The 12,850-nt window shown below is 41.0% G+C and overlaps 1 pseudogene; it reads left to right on the top strand.

The window, feature by feature from the left end:
• The first annotated feature begins 2,787 nt into the window (after window positions 1–2,787).
• On the top strand, window positions 2,788–3,103 carry LOC132437239 (metallothionein-1E pseudogene; annotated as a pseudogene).
• The last annotated feature ends 9,747 nt before the right edge of the window (window positions 3,104–12,850 follow it).

Raw genomic sequence — 12,850 nt, 5'->3', positions numbered from 1 at the left:
GTAAATTCAAGAAATTCTGAAATAAAACATAGTGCTTCCTTTGTATAGAGTATCTAGACTCAGAGACTTCACTTATATGGAGTCTCCCTACTCAGGCAGATGACTCAAGTGATTCCCTTTTATTCCCATACTGATTCTGACTATCCGATATCAATTAAGAGAACAAAACAAAAGAAATCGCCACTATGGGGGCACACTTTGGGGCTCGTTTTTCAAGAAAGAGTTATCAACCAACAATGCCTTCTTAAAGTCCACAATATTCCTCTCTTGCATCTATTTCACTCCTCTCTTGTTTTCTTGCTGATTATTCCACCAAAATAAAGTAAACGATAGCCAAAACTAAACCACATCTCTGTGAAAATTTGCTGCTTAAATGAGTCTCTGAGCATCTCTTTCACTCAAAGTGTCCTAACACTGATTGGTCATTTTGTTATATTATAAGGAGACAGAATGGCGGCCTGGCATTGGGGAATGAGGACAGAGACAAAAACTGAGCAAGATGTACAAGCTCACTCACTGAAGACTAAATATAAATACAAGAGCTTGTATCAATACAAAACATGAGCTTCTTGTACTTTTAAGACTTACAATATCAATTCGCCCTGCCTGGATTTCAACTAGTGTATTTGACAAGAACCTCCAAATGAGGAAGTAGGAAATAGATGAGTAGGAAGTAGATGAGTTTGAAGACACATGTTCTTTTGTTTTCCATTTGTTTTGTTTTCCATTTGTTATAATGGAAATCATTATAACATCATTCCCAAATATGATTTATCAATCCTTTTTATGCCAGAGAATCCCTTTGATTCTCCTTAAAAAGCATTTCATGGAAAACTTAGTAAATAACATTTGAAAACAATACGAGAGTCAAAAGTTCGCAGTGTCACATATACTTTCCTTCAATAATATATTAGATATGATTCTGTAAGTCTGTTGTTCAGCATGAGCAATGGGACAGCAAACTTGAAATGAAAAAATAAAACCTATGAGAAAATACAGTAGGTGCAGAATCAGAGATGAATGTCATACTCCATTCCAAACACTATCAGAACTGACAAATTTCCCTTTAGCATACTTTGGTCTAAACAGTAACACATTATGGATATTAGTTCCTATCCTCTTTCTGAGTGAAAATAAAGCAGCTCAATGAAATTGATCATGTGATCAAAGAAGATAAATTGCCCTTTCTTACCCCTCAAAAGAAAAAGTCCCACATGCAAGAACATCTTTACCAATACTGAAGATATTAAAAATGTAAAACCGAACCTATAATAGTCTGTAAGAATAGTTTATTATTCATTTGTTCTCATCTGTCAATCCTAACTTGCCTCAAACTTCATTCTGAGCCTTCCTAATTGAATTGGTTCAATTTCACATCCCACACCATAATTTATCAGTTCAGTAACCATGAGCAAACTGTGATTATCATATCTATTGACCCAGGGTAAGAGTATGCTGATATGTCATAAGCACACAACTGGAATGACTCCTCCTTCTCTGTGATGTATTAAAACCAACCTAACTACTGTTTTGATGATTTTGTTTACCCTTTTTTTGTTGTTTGTTTTTTTGCGGTATGCGGGCCTCTCACTGTTGTGGCCTCTCCCGTTGCCGAGAGAAGCACAGGCTCCGGACGCGCAGGCTCAGCGGCCATGGCTCACGGGCCCAGCCGCTCCGCGGCAAGTGGGATCCTTCCAGACCGGGGCACGAACCCGTGTCCCCTGCATCGGCAGGCAGACTCTCCACCACTGCGCCACCAGGGAAGCCCCATTTATATTTTTGATATAGCAATTTCTCTTCTAAAATTACTTAAAGGAAACAACCTTTCATTAGCTTTTTAAATTCTTCCTCCCTGTAATGAAATACTGGAAGATATATTTCTAAATTTAGAAATATATTTCTAAATTTATTTCTAAATTTCTATTTCTAAATCAGTTGAGAAATAAAACTGCTCAACTATTACCAATAAACTAAATATTTATCAGGTAACTGAGGTTATTTTTAAATGATTATAAGATCAATTAAACCAATAAAAAAAAATGTTGAAGTGCTTTATAAATTCCAAAAGTATACCCCAGTTACATAATAGAATCTGAGCCTCAGAAGAAGAAAACCAACAACAAGACACAGTTTAGATAATCAATAAGAGGCCACTAAAGTTATTTTTGCAAATGACCAATGATTTGAAGCCACATTTCTGAAATTATATTTAAATTTTAAAATTAGGACACTGGAAAGCAGTGTCATAAATGCTCAAAAACACATGGAAAAATTGATTTTCAAACAGTGTTTTTAAAGTGTTTTATAAACATGATACAACTTTTTGTTATTAAACCCTGAAGTTAAATATATTTCTTAATTTACCAACCAGCTTCACTGTATTCAGGTCTTAAATGTAATTTTCATCTACTTTCTAAACTCTCATCTGGAAATCTACATTTATCTGTAGATATGGGAAATATTATTTGTTAGATCCTCCAAATATTAAAAATATAAGCTGATGATTTCCCTCTGGCTTGATCATTCCATGATTTTAGAATATACATGTCTTTAAGAATCCAATACACTTGACAGTAGACCAAGAAGCAACATGAATAATAAGCAGAGAACTGCACTACCTTTATGACTATAATTTTTAAAAAACTTTGAAAGCATTCATCAAATACTAATCAGAAATAGATACACCAGATAAAACTAAGCTAAAATTGTTAAACTTACAAAATAACAAAACAAAATTAAATCCCATTGAGAAATATTAGAACCAAGTAAAAGTAATAAGAATTAATATTTATATACACGGTCCCCACCGGACCCGTGAAGCGGCTTTGCCCCTTGCTTTGGACCTCGGGCCTCACTTCTCCTCCAGATGGACCCCAAGTGCTCCTGCCCCACTGGCGGCTCCTGCAGCTGTGCTGGCTCCTGCAGCTGCAAAGCCTGCAGATGCACCTCCTGCAAGAAGAGCTGCTGCTCCTGCTGCCCCGTGGGCTGCGCCAAGTGTGCCCAGGGCTGCGTCTGCAAAGGGGCCTCGGACAAGTGCAGCTGCTGTGCCTGATGTCGCGGAGAGCCTGCCCCGGGTGTCAATGGAGGAACACGGGCCGACCTGCGTTTTTACACCACTCTGACTTGATTGCTACATTCCCTTTCCTATGAAATATGTAAGTGGTAATAAAAGTTGTTAACACTAAAAAAAAAAAAAAAAAGAATTAATATTTATAATATGTAAAGAGCTCATAGAAATTTATTTTTCAAAAATAGCTAGGGGCTTCCCTGGTGGCACAGTGGTTGAGAGTCCGCCTGTCGATGCCGGGTACACAGGTTTGTGACCCGGTCCGGGAGGATCCCACATGCCGCGGAGCGGCTGGGCCCGTGAGCCATGGCCGCTGAGCCTGCGCATCCGGAGCCTGTGCTCCGCAACAGGAGAGGCCACAACAGTGAGAGCCCTGCGTACCGCAAAAAAAAAAAAAAAAAAAAAAGAAAGAAAAGAAAAATTAGAGTACAGAAATTAGCAAAATGGAAAGTGTTTATGAAAATATGGTTTTGAAAATAAGGGCTATATCAATATCATGATTATAACTATTTCAAATGTGGGGCTATGAGCAAAGATCAGGAGTATACAAGGAAAACCTAAAAATCAGATCGATAGATTGTAAAAGGTGATTGGATAGTTATATCTTTTATTTATTTGTTTCATAAGAGTGCATGAGGGATAAAAGTTAAAACTTGACTAGAACAAATGAAAGCAGTAATCTAATGAGTTCCTAAATAAAATCTCCCAAATGCATCAACCAGTACCTACCATGAGACAATGACTACTCCCCGGGCAAGTTCACCCACGGCCGGATCTCTGTACCCAAAGCAAGACTCAAATTTTACACAAAATGAGACTGTGAAGGACCCATAGCATATCCGTGTCCTCAGAGCCATTAATCCACAGCCAGGTCTTTAAACATTTACTGTATAGCTTGTGATGTTAGGAATGGCTCCTTGTTATCCTTTTAACTGTACCACATCCATTATTTCTACGGGAGTTCATGACATGCTACCAAATCACGTTGTTTGAATACAGGCAGTTCTCAACTTACAAACACCTGACTGAGGAAAACCAAAAATAAAACCAGTTGCTGCTGTCCCCGGGTTGTTGCCTTCTAACACTACCAGAAGTCTTGCTGATACTCCCAGAGAGACTCAGCTGTTGTGAAAAAAATCTTAAACTTCTTAGAGCATTGGAAGGGAGGAAGGGCCAAAGAAATGAAAGCAGGACCAGTCAGGGAAGCCACACAAGGCCCGTGCTTACCCTCAAGAGGGCTCAATAAACATTTGATGAATTAATGAATTACTTTCCACGTTCACTTCTGTAGTTTGAGCCTGATGACTGTCCCTATCCTATTCCAACAGCCTAATAACAGGCCTCCTTCTTGGGCTCCTGATTCATGGAGCTGGAGCTAAAGAAGGGAATCGAAATCCAGAAACAAACAGCTGTGATCAAGAGGCTGCCCACTAAGGCAGTTCACAGGACAGAGTCCAAGCCTAGGACCAACTCAGAAAGGTCTATTTCCAAAAGTGCAGGCAGAAGGTACCTGATATACATAAAGATAAGACAAGACATAAACGGTGAAAGAAATACTGAAGTTGAAAGTCTAGCAAAGCTTATTAACAAGGATGCCAAACAAGAGATCAAAACAATGAAGTCTTGGGCTTCCCTGGTGGCGCAGTGATTGAGAGTCTGCCTGCCGATGCAGGGGACACGGGTTCGTGCCCCCGTCAGGGAAGATCCCACATGCCACAGAGCGGCTGGGCCCGTGAGCCATGGCCGCTGAGCCTGCGCGTCTGGAGCCTGTGCTCCGCAACGGGAGAGGCCACAACAGTGAGAGGCCCGCGTACCGCAAAAAAAAAAAATGAAGTCTTAGTGTGATATGGAAGAAGTAAAGATGTATCAAAGTAAGGGTGGGCTGGTTTGGGAATAATCTTGTGACCCCTCAGAGCCCCAGTTTGATGTATTACTCCAGCATCACTTAGATGGCAGAATCACTTTATACACATCTGAAGTCTAGTAATTTCTCAATTCATTTCACCATATATATATATATATATATATATATATATATATAGTGTCATCTTCTGAAAATTTGAGCCACTCCATTGCTCAAAACTCTTCCTCAGCCCCTCTCACCAACTGAATTAGAGAAATCATAGAATCTTAGCGTTTGAGAAGGTTTTAAGACCTTTTAGCTCACAGTGAAAGGGGTAAAACAACTTCACTCTTTCATTAAAGATCCATCGCAATACGGTCCAGGCTATACCCCTTATGATTCTCTGATCCTATCCTTGCACACTTCTTGCCTCCTGGCTTTCACTCACGGCCACCATGCTGAACAACTACAGGGGGCACCATTTATATCACAGTCTATGTGAATGCTGCCTTCAAAAGTTTAGCAATATTCAACTCTTAGGCAGCCATACGGGGTGCTCCTACTTTCATCTGTAACATTCTCTTCACCTGGAATGCCATCTCTCAACAGCATCTCTGCTTTTAAGATGCTAAACATTCTTCAAAGTCCATAAAACCTTTCCAGTTCCTACAATTGGTTGTAATCTTTTTCTTTGAACTTTCATTTCATTTGGTTTATGCCTCTTTTATGCATATTCTGTCTTCCAGTATAATGAGTTCGTTATGCATGTCTTATAAGCAATCCTAGATTGTATGTATACTCCCTGAAAATGTAAATAGCATAGGATTCACCTTTCTTTCTACACAGTTCCAAGCTCATTGCCCAAATCAGGACAGGTACTTAAGTAACTGTTGACTGGGACTTTTGGTTGGGATGGAAACAGATGATTCAGGAACTAGAAATGTTGGAGTAGTTTAGACTGGAAAGGAATATAGTGATAGATAACGTAGGACTAAATTTTGATAACCTGATGCCCTCAGGCCCGCTAGGTTGGACGGGCTGCTAAGTGGCAGGATGTCACTCTCAGAGTCACACTTCTCCTTGTTTCAAAATTTTGCCTAAGGGCTTCCCTGGTGGCGCAGTGGTTGAGAGTCCGCCTGCCGATGCAGGGGACACGGGTTCGTGGTCCGGTCCGGGAAGATCCCACATGCCGCAGAGCGGCTGGGCCCGTGAGCCATGGCCGCTGAGCCTGCCCGTCTGGAGCCTGTGCTCCGCAACGGGAGAGGCCACAACAGTGAGAGGCCCGCGTACCGCAAAAAAAAAAAAAAAAAAAAAAAAAATTTGCCTAAGACCAAACATGTACTTATGGAAAAAGAGAATTTCCTCTTCACCTCTTCCTCCTGCCAGTAAGACACAACCTTCTGAGAAAATGAATTCCCAATTCTACATGACCAATTAAAAGCACAGTTTTGAAACAAAATACAAAGTAAGCCAGCACAATTTAACCTGCTTTATATAATATCAAGAAATAATTTTCCTTTTTCAGTTAACAAAAACCTACTAAAGAGCAAGTTTAAACACAAATGAGAAACACCTGGAGAGGAGATATACCATCTTGGAGGGACCTAAATATGGTTTTCTCTACTATATGGAGCCCATGTTTTTGCCTAGCACATAATATACATTTTCTTAATTAGTATGCATGCTAAAATATCAATTTTAATAGATGTGTCATGCTCCAGGGAAACCATTATGATATATCAAAGGATGATTAGCCATATAAAATATGATTTGGCATTAACTATATAAAAAGACATCTTCAAATTGGTATATACAGATTTCTATCTATATACATAAATCTATCTGAATATTTTTGAAGACTAAAATATGCTGTGTTCACGTGGCATTGGTATAGTGTACACTGGTTGATGATTCAAAATATTTTCGTATGTATCTACATACATGAGCATTTATAATCTGAAAAATAAACCCCATGCATTTTAAGACAATTTAAATATGAACAGGGCAGAGGAAAGAGCAACAATATTAAAGAGTACAGAGCTGGGGAATGAATTACATACTAAGGATGTAAAATAAGCCTTCACATACCAAAAATTTTTGAGATTTTTAAAAAATATATATCAAAAAGGTTAAAAGTACTTGGCTTTCAGCCAAAAAATTCTCAGGGTCATTATCATGAACACAGATCACCCAGAAAACCTACATATTTATTTATATTGATTTACTAGAAAAATACTAGCGTCATTATCATGAGCATAGATTACTATAGCAAATCTTATACACGCACACACACACAAACACTTATGGAGACTCTCCTATAAGACAAGGAATACATTAAGCCCTGGAAATGCAGTACCAGATGGGATAAGCATGGTCTCAGCCCTGGTAGAACTTAGATTCTAAGAAGAAAGATCAACCAATAGTTACTGTAAACTGGGGTAACTCAGTAATGCCTCCTCAAGCTACTGAGATGCATGCATTTGCTTACTCCTTCACTCTTCGGCTTCCCCATTGGCCTATATTTTGTTTGCCTTTTTAAGATCTTATGTCTGATCTCCACAGTTTGTCTATTTCCTTCTTCACTTTCAGGCTGTCCGCTATCACTCTTGCAATCAGTGTGCCATCCTTTACCAGCGACACTCTTCTCCTTCCCTCTAATGTACAGCTCCTGATCATCTCTAGAAGATTGGATCACTGAGCCAGTGAAAACTGAGACTCAAATAAGGACAAATAAGCTCCAAGTGATGGCTTATTAAGTGTTTTATATCACTGTGGTTTGATGAAATCGTGGCGTTCTTTCTGATGTGATATTTCTATTATCTTATTGACCCAGACAGGCATTTGAGAAGACAGTTTAAGCAAATGTTCTACCCACAAAATTTCCCACCTCTTCTCCCATCCCCTTCTAAAAACATTACAAAAACATTAAAAACCCCACACTTCTGCTTAAAAGAAATATATTTGCTGTCAGAAAAGGTTTCTTTAAGCAGAGTACTTGGAAATGGTATCATAACATATAGACTATGTTTCTCAAAGAGCAGTCCTCAAATCACCTGCATCAGAGTTGCCTGATTTGCTTCTTAAAATTCAGGTTTCCTATGCTCCTCCTCAGACCTAGTGAATCGTATTTATAGAGCCTAAGAACTTGAACTTTTTTAAAGCACCTCGGGAGCCTGTTGAGCATGATAAAGCTTGAAACCACTGATCTGAATAATCAAAGAGTGCTCATTGAAGATGTCAGGCTGAGCTTAAAGACCCAAGTCCTTATTTCACTATCAGCCTGTCACACTTACCAAGTGCCACCCTCTGCAAAGCACTGGATAAAATTAAGTTTAAAAAGTTTTTTAAAAATAACGCTGAAAAGCTGTCGCTGCCCAGGAAGCTTCTATTCTGACCAGGAAGACAAAACACAGACAAATGAAAAAGCTTTAAAATAGACACACGCAGCATTCAGGGGGAGCTGATGGGGGCCCAGCAGCATTCCGCTGTATGGTGGGCAAACGAACATTGAGAGGGGCCGAGTCCAGGACTGAGCAGAGTACCACTGGAACCCATAAAGGAAGACCTCCAAGACAAGCGTGGGGCAGAACTGAAAAGGAGAGATTTTCAAGCGCGAGCCTCTGAAGAGGTGTAGGGGTTGCCAGAGGGCACTTAAGAAAGAAGAAAATACGTATCATCATATCTCTTGCTTCCACAGAGAAATGCCCAGATGCAGGGTTAGCAAAATCTTAGACATTGCTTGGGCGAACCTTGAAAATGAGCTTTGACAAATACATATTATCTTTTGAGGCAGACAGAGGAGGTATTGTTATGCCCAGTCTATAGATGAGGAAACTAAGAATCATCTGAGGCCCTTTCCAGAACTGGTCCTTTCCTTCCATCAGAGATTCTCTGCCCGGCCTGACACTGCCCCAGGTAGAAGGGTAATTAGTTCATCACCTGTCCTTCAAAACAGCAAGCATTCAAAAACATTATGTTTCTCCCTCCCTCCATTTCAAGAAGCCAGGGGGAAGATGTGTGTGTGTGTTTTTGTGTGTGTGTGCATGCACGCATGCACACACCTGTGTGCGCGTGCCCACATGTGAGCATACACGTATGCACACGAGTGTGTGACTAATTTAACTAACCAGTCATTATTTCTTAATAAAGAGTCACTGTACTTTAGCATCTCATGACTACTCCAGCAGCACTAGCATTTATGACAAATTGTGCTGAAAAATAATCAAAGTCTCTTTGATTTGTGATCAAAATGACCACTCCAAATCGCCATACTGGGTTAGCTAGACACATCTTTCCTCTGGCTGTAGTGTCCAATATGATAACCACAGGTAGCTGTTTAAATTTAATTTAAAATTAACATTAAATAAAGTTAAACATTTAGTCCCTCAGGTGCACCAGCCACATTTCAAGTGCTCCAAAGCCACATGGGGTTAGTAGCTACCCTGTGGCCAGTGCAGATATAGGGCAGTCCCATCGCTGCAGACTTCCATTGAACACCACTGCTCCAGAGTACCATTCCTTCCGAAAATACAACTACAGATCCCAATACAAACAACAGTTGTTATTTACATCTAGTTCTAAACATATGCCAACAACACTGACCAAACTGTGTTGTTCCCTTCCACTAAGCCTGTCCAAGTGCCTTGAGTAGAAATTCATAGCTTGCTCCTCAGACATCTATTAATCCCTTCTGCTCATCGTACTTCTCTTTTCATGGTGGTTTTCATCCTAGCTTGATAGTTATGTGCACATCATTCCCCCTACAGTGAGCTCCTCCAGACCAGCGGGGTCACTTGAGCACTCTCACAACCCAACTCAATAAGAGTTCCATAAACACAAGGTATATTCTTAATTAAAAGACTACTAAGGGGCTTCCCTGGTGGCGCCGTGGTTGAGAGTCCGCCTGTCCCCGCCGATGCAGGGGACACGGATTCGTGCCCCGGTCCGGGAAGATCCCACACGCCACGGAGCGGCTGGGTCCATGAGCCATGGCCGCTGAGCCTGCGCGTCCGGAGCCTGTGCTCCACAACGGGAGAGGCCACAACAGTGAGAGGCCGGCGTACCGCAAAAAAAAAAAAAAAAAAAAAGACTACTAGGTTAGAACATAATATTAATGGGAACATCCAGAGAGTAAAAATATAGAAATGAAAGGAAGACAGAAAAAGGTCTAAAGCATGGTAAGGTTTTGTAATCATTACCAAGTGGCAACTGCTTAGATGGAAATATTGCTTGTGCTGCATATTTAGAAGGAGAAAAATCAAATTCTTTTAGGAGTAGGTCCTAAAATGTATTGAGCTGATATCATAAACCAGAGGAGCACTGGGCTACCTGTCAGCTACCCTACGTCAGTGTCATCAGCCAGCGCACAGAGACTGGCCCCAACCCCCGTGCAGGGTGACAAAGCCAGTGCTCTCAGTGACCTATGGGAATTGGACAGCATAGCTTAGGAGAAGCTTTTTCAATAAAGTTTGTATCAGTTTGATTCTTATTCATGCAATTACACTGTCCTCAAAACCTCAAGCCTTGGGATTCAAATGAGAACCCTTTCTCTCACTCTGAGAACTTCCTCTGGACCACTAAAAAAAAAAAAAAAAAAAAAGTAAATTTCCTTCATGTTATCATTTGGATAGTTTCAAATAATCTAACATATGAACAATATCTGATATTTTTTAAAAGCCTGTTGGGGCGGGCTTCCCTGGTGGTGCAGTGGTTGAGAATCTGCCTGCCAATGCAGGGGACACGGGTTCAAGCTCTGGTCTGGGAAGATCCCACATGCCGCGGAGCAGCTGAGCCCGTGCGCCACAACCACTGAGCCTGCGCTCTAGAGCCCGCAAACCACAACTGCTGAGCACGCCCAGAGCCCGTGCTCTGCAACGAGAAGCCACCGCGATGAGAAGCCTGCACACCGCAATGAAGAGTAGCCCCCCCTCGCCGCAACTAGAGAGAGCCCGCGCACAGCTACGAAGACCCAACGCAGCCAATAAATAAATACATTAATTAATTAATTAATTAAAGGTCTCATTTTAAAAAAAGAAAAAACCTGTTGCGGGGGGCAACCCATGTATCAGGGTACACTGGATGTGTCTATGAAGATGGAAAAATTAAAAAGGAAAAGTTATCACATTTGTACTTCACCACTCAGGGTTTTATTTAGTCAACTTTAATTCAGTTTCCAGTTCTTAATTAAGCTTCAGGACACTTTCCCACAAGCCGTGGAAGCTAAAGATACCTTCAGGGCCACCTTAGGCCAGGGGAAAGGTAACTTCACAGGAAATGAAACCAGGCAAAAAAGCGAGAGCACAAGTGATGACAGTCGGAGAGATCAAGATAAGGGCTAGAGGGGGTGCTAAGGTGGCCTACAGAGGAAGCGAAACTTCAAACCCGTGTAGACGCATCATTTTCCACAAGAAAGTCACCCACTCCTGCCCCCACCTCACCTTCACCCCCATCTTCTTTGCTCATCATTATGGCCTTTCTTCACTTTTAACATTTTAGATTGATAAAAAGCAGCCAACCAAAAGCCCCACCCTACCAAATGCTTGATTAGCCAAATCGCCAACGGCAAGTTGCACCTCCGCACACACCTTTTCTGCCACAACGTCCCCCAAACTTGGTCAACCTGGGGCCCTGAAACAATACCAGGCTCCCAGTATATGAACAAAGGCGCTGGGGAGGTGCTTGGATTTTGCAGTCGCGGTACAGGCGATGGAGCAGGATGGCTAAGCCCCCTGTGTTAGACTCCGGGCATCACTGCATATCCGTGTGTAACCCTGGGCAAGCTATTTACCTTCTCGGTGCCTCCACTTCCTCATCTGTCAACTAACGACAGTTACCATATGCCAGCAAATTTAAGTTGTCCACCAATTCTAAGACATATGCATAGTTTTCCTATTTCAACATTTCTGAAGCCAGATGGTGTCTTGCTATCATCAAGAGCATCTTTCAATTAATTGTAGGGTTTACTGTTCTTTCTTAGAAATACATCAAATGCCATCTTATGAGTGATGGCACCTTAACGCCTATGAGATATGGTAGAACCTATTTCATAGGGGTTTTGGTAAAGATTAAATTTGTTAACATAATGTTAGTATTTAGAATAGTGCTTGGCCCTGAGTAAGTTGTGCAATTATTATTAGTTAAATTTATGACTCTGAAAATGGATGCGGTCGTAAGATAAAATCCTCCTATTATTAACCATAAACTGTGTGTTAGAATGACGGTTAATGCAGAGGTGTGGGGAGGGATGGTGAAATACCTACTTAAACTCTGATTTATCCCCAGCCCTTGGCACTGTGCCTGGCACAGAGTAAGTTCTCAATAAGCAACTGCTGACTAAAGCAACTGAATGTACAACCCAGCCTTATTCATGCCACAAGACGCCTTGCAACAAACAAAACATCTAATATCCCTTCATATAAAGGGAAACCAGTAGGTGCATGGCTCTCTGATGTTAAATTACACATAACAGATTCCTACTTTTTAAAGGCTGGGAACATTTTTCTAGATCAAGACTTTGGGCAGATTTTCTCCCCCATAATGGCCCCTCTACTTCGACTGTCTGCAAATTTAAATCCTGAACCCCATCTGTCAAGGCCCAATTCAAATTTCATTTCTTCTAAGATTTTTTTCCCATCTTATCCTCCCTCTTTCTATTGCACCTTCACATTCATCTCAGCCACCATACTCACTTTATTTGGACCTCATTGGACAGAAGAACACTACCTGTGCTAAAATATTATATCAGAATGGGAACTCTGTCTTAATTGTCACTGCCTCCCCTGTAAGGTCTCACACAGAGTCCATCTGCTTATATTTGAATTGGGGCCCCGCCCCACAAAAAAAAAAAGATACTGAAGTTCGAACCCCAGTACCTCAGAATGTAACCTTATTTGGAAATAGAGTTGTTGCAGATATAATTAGTTAAGATGAGGTGATACTGG

This window comes from Delphinus delphis, chromosome 14 (genome assembly GCF_949987515.2).
Source record: "Delphinus delphis chromosome 14, mDelDel1.2, whole genome shotgun sequence".
Taxonomy (NCBI): Eukaryota; Metazoa; Chordata; class Mammalia; order Artiodactyla; family Delphinidae; genus Delphinus; species Delphinus delphis.
Note: the sequence above shows the minus strand (reverse complement) of the source record. Positions and strands in the feature narration are given on the sequence as shown.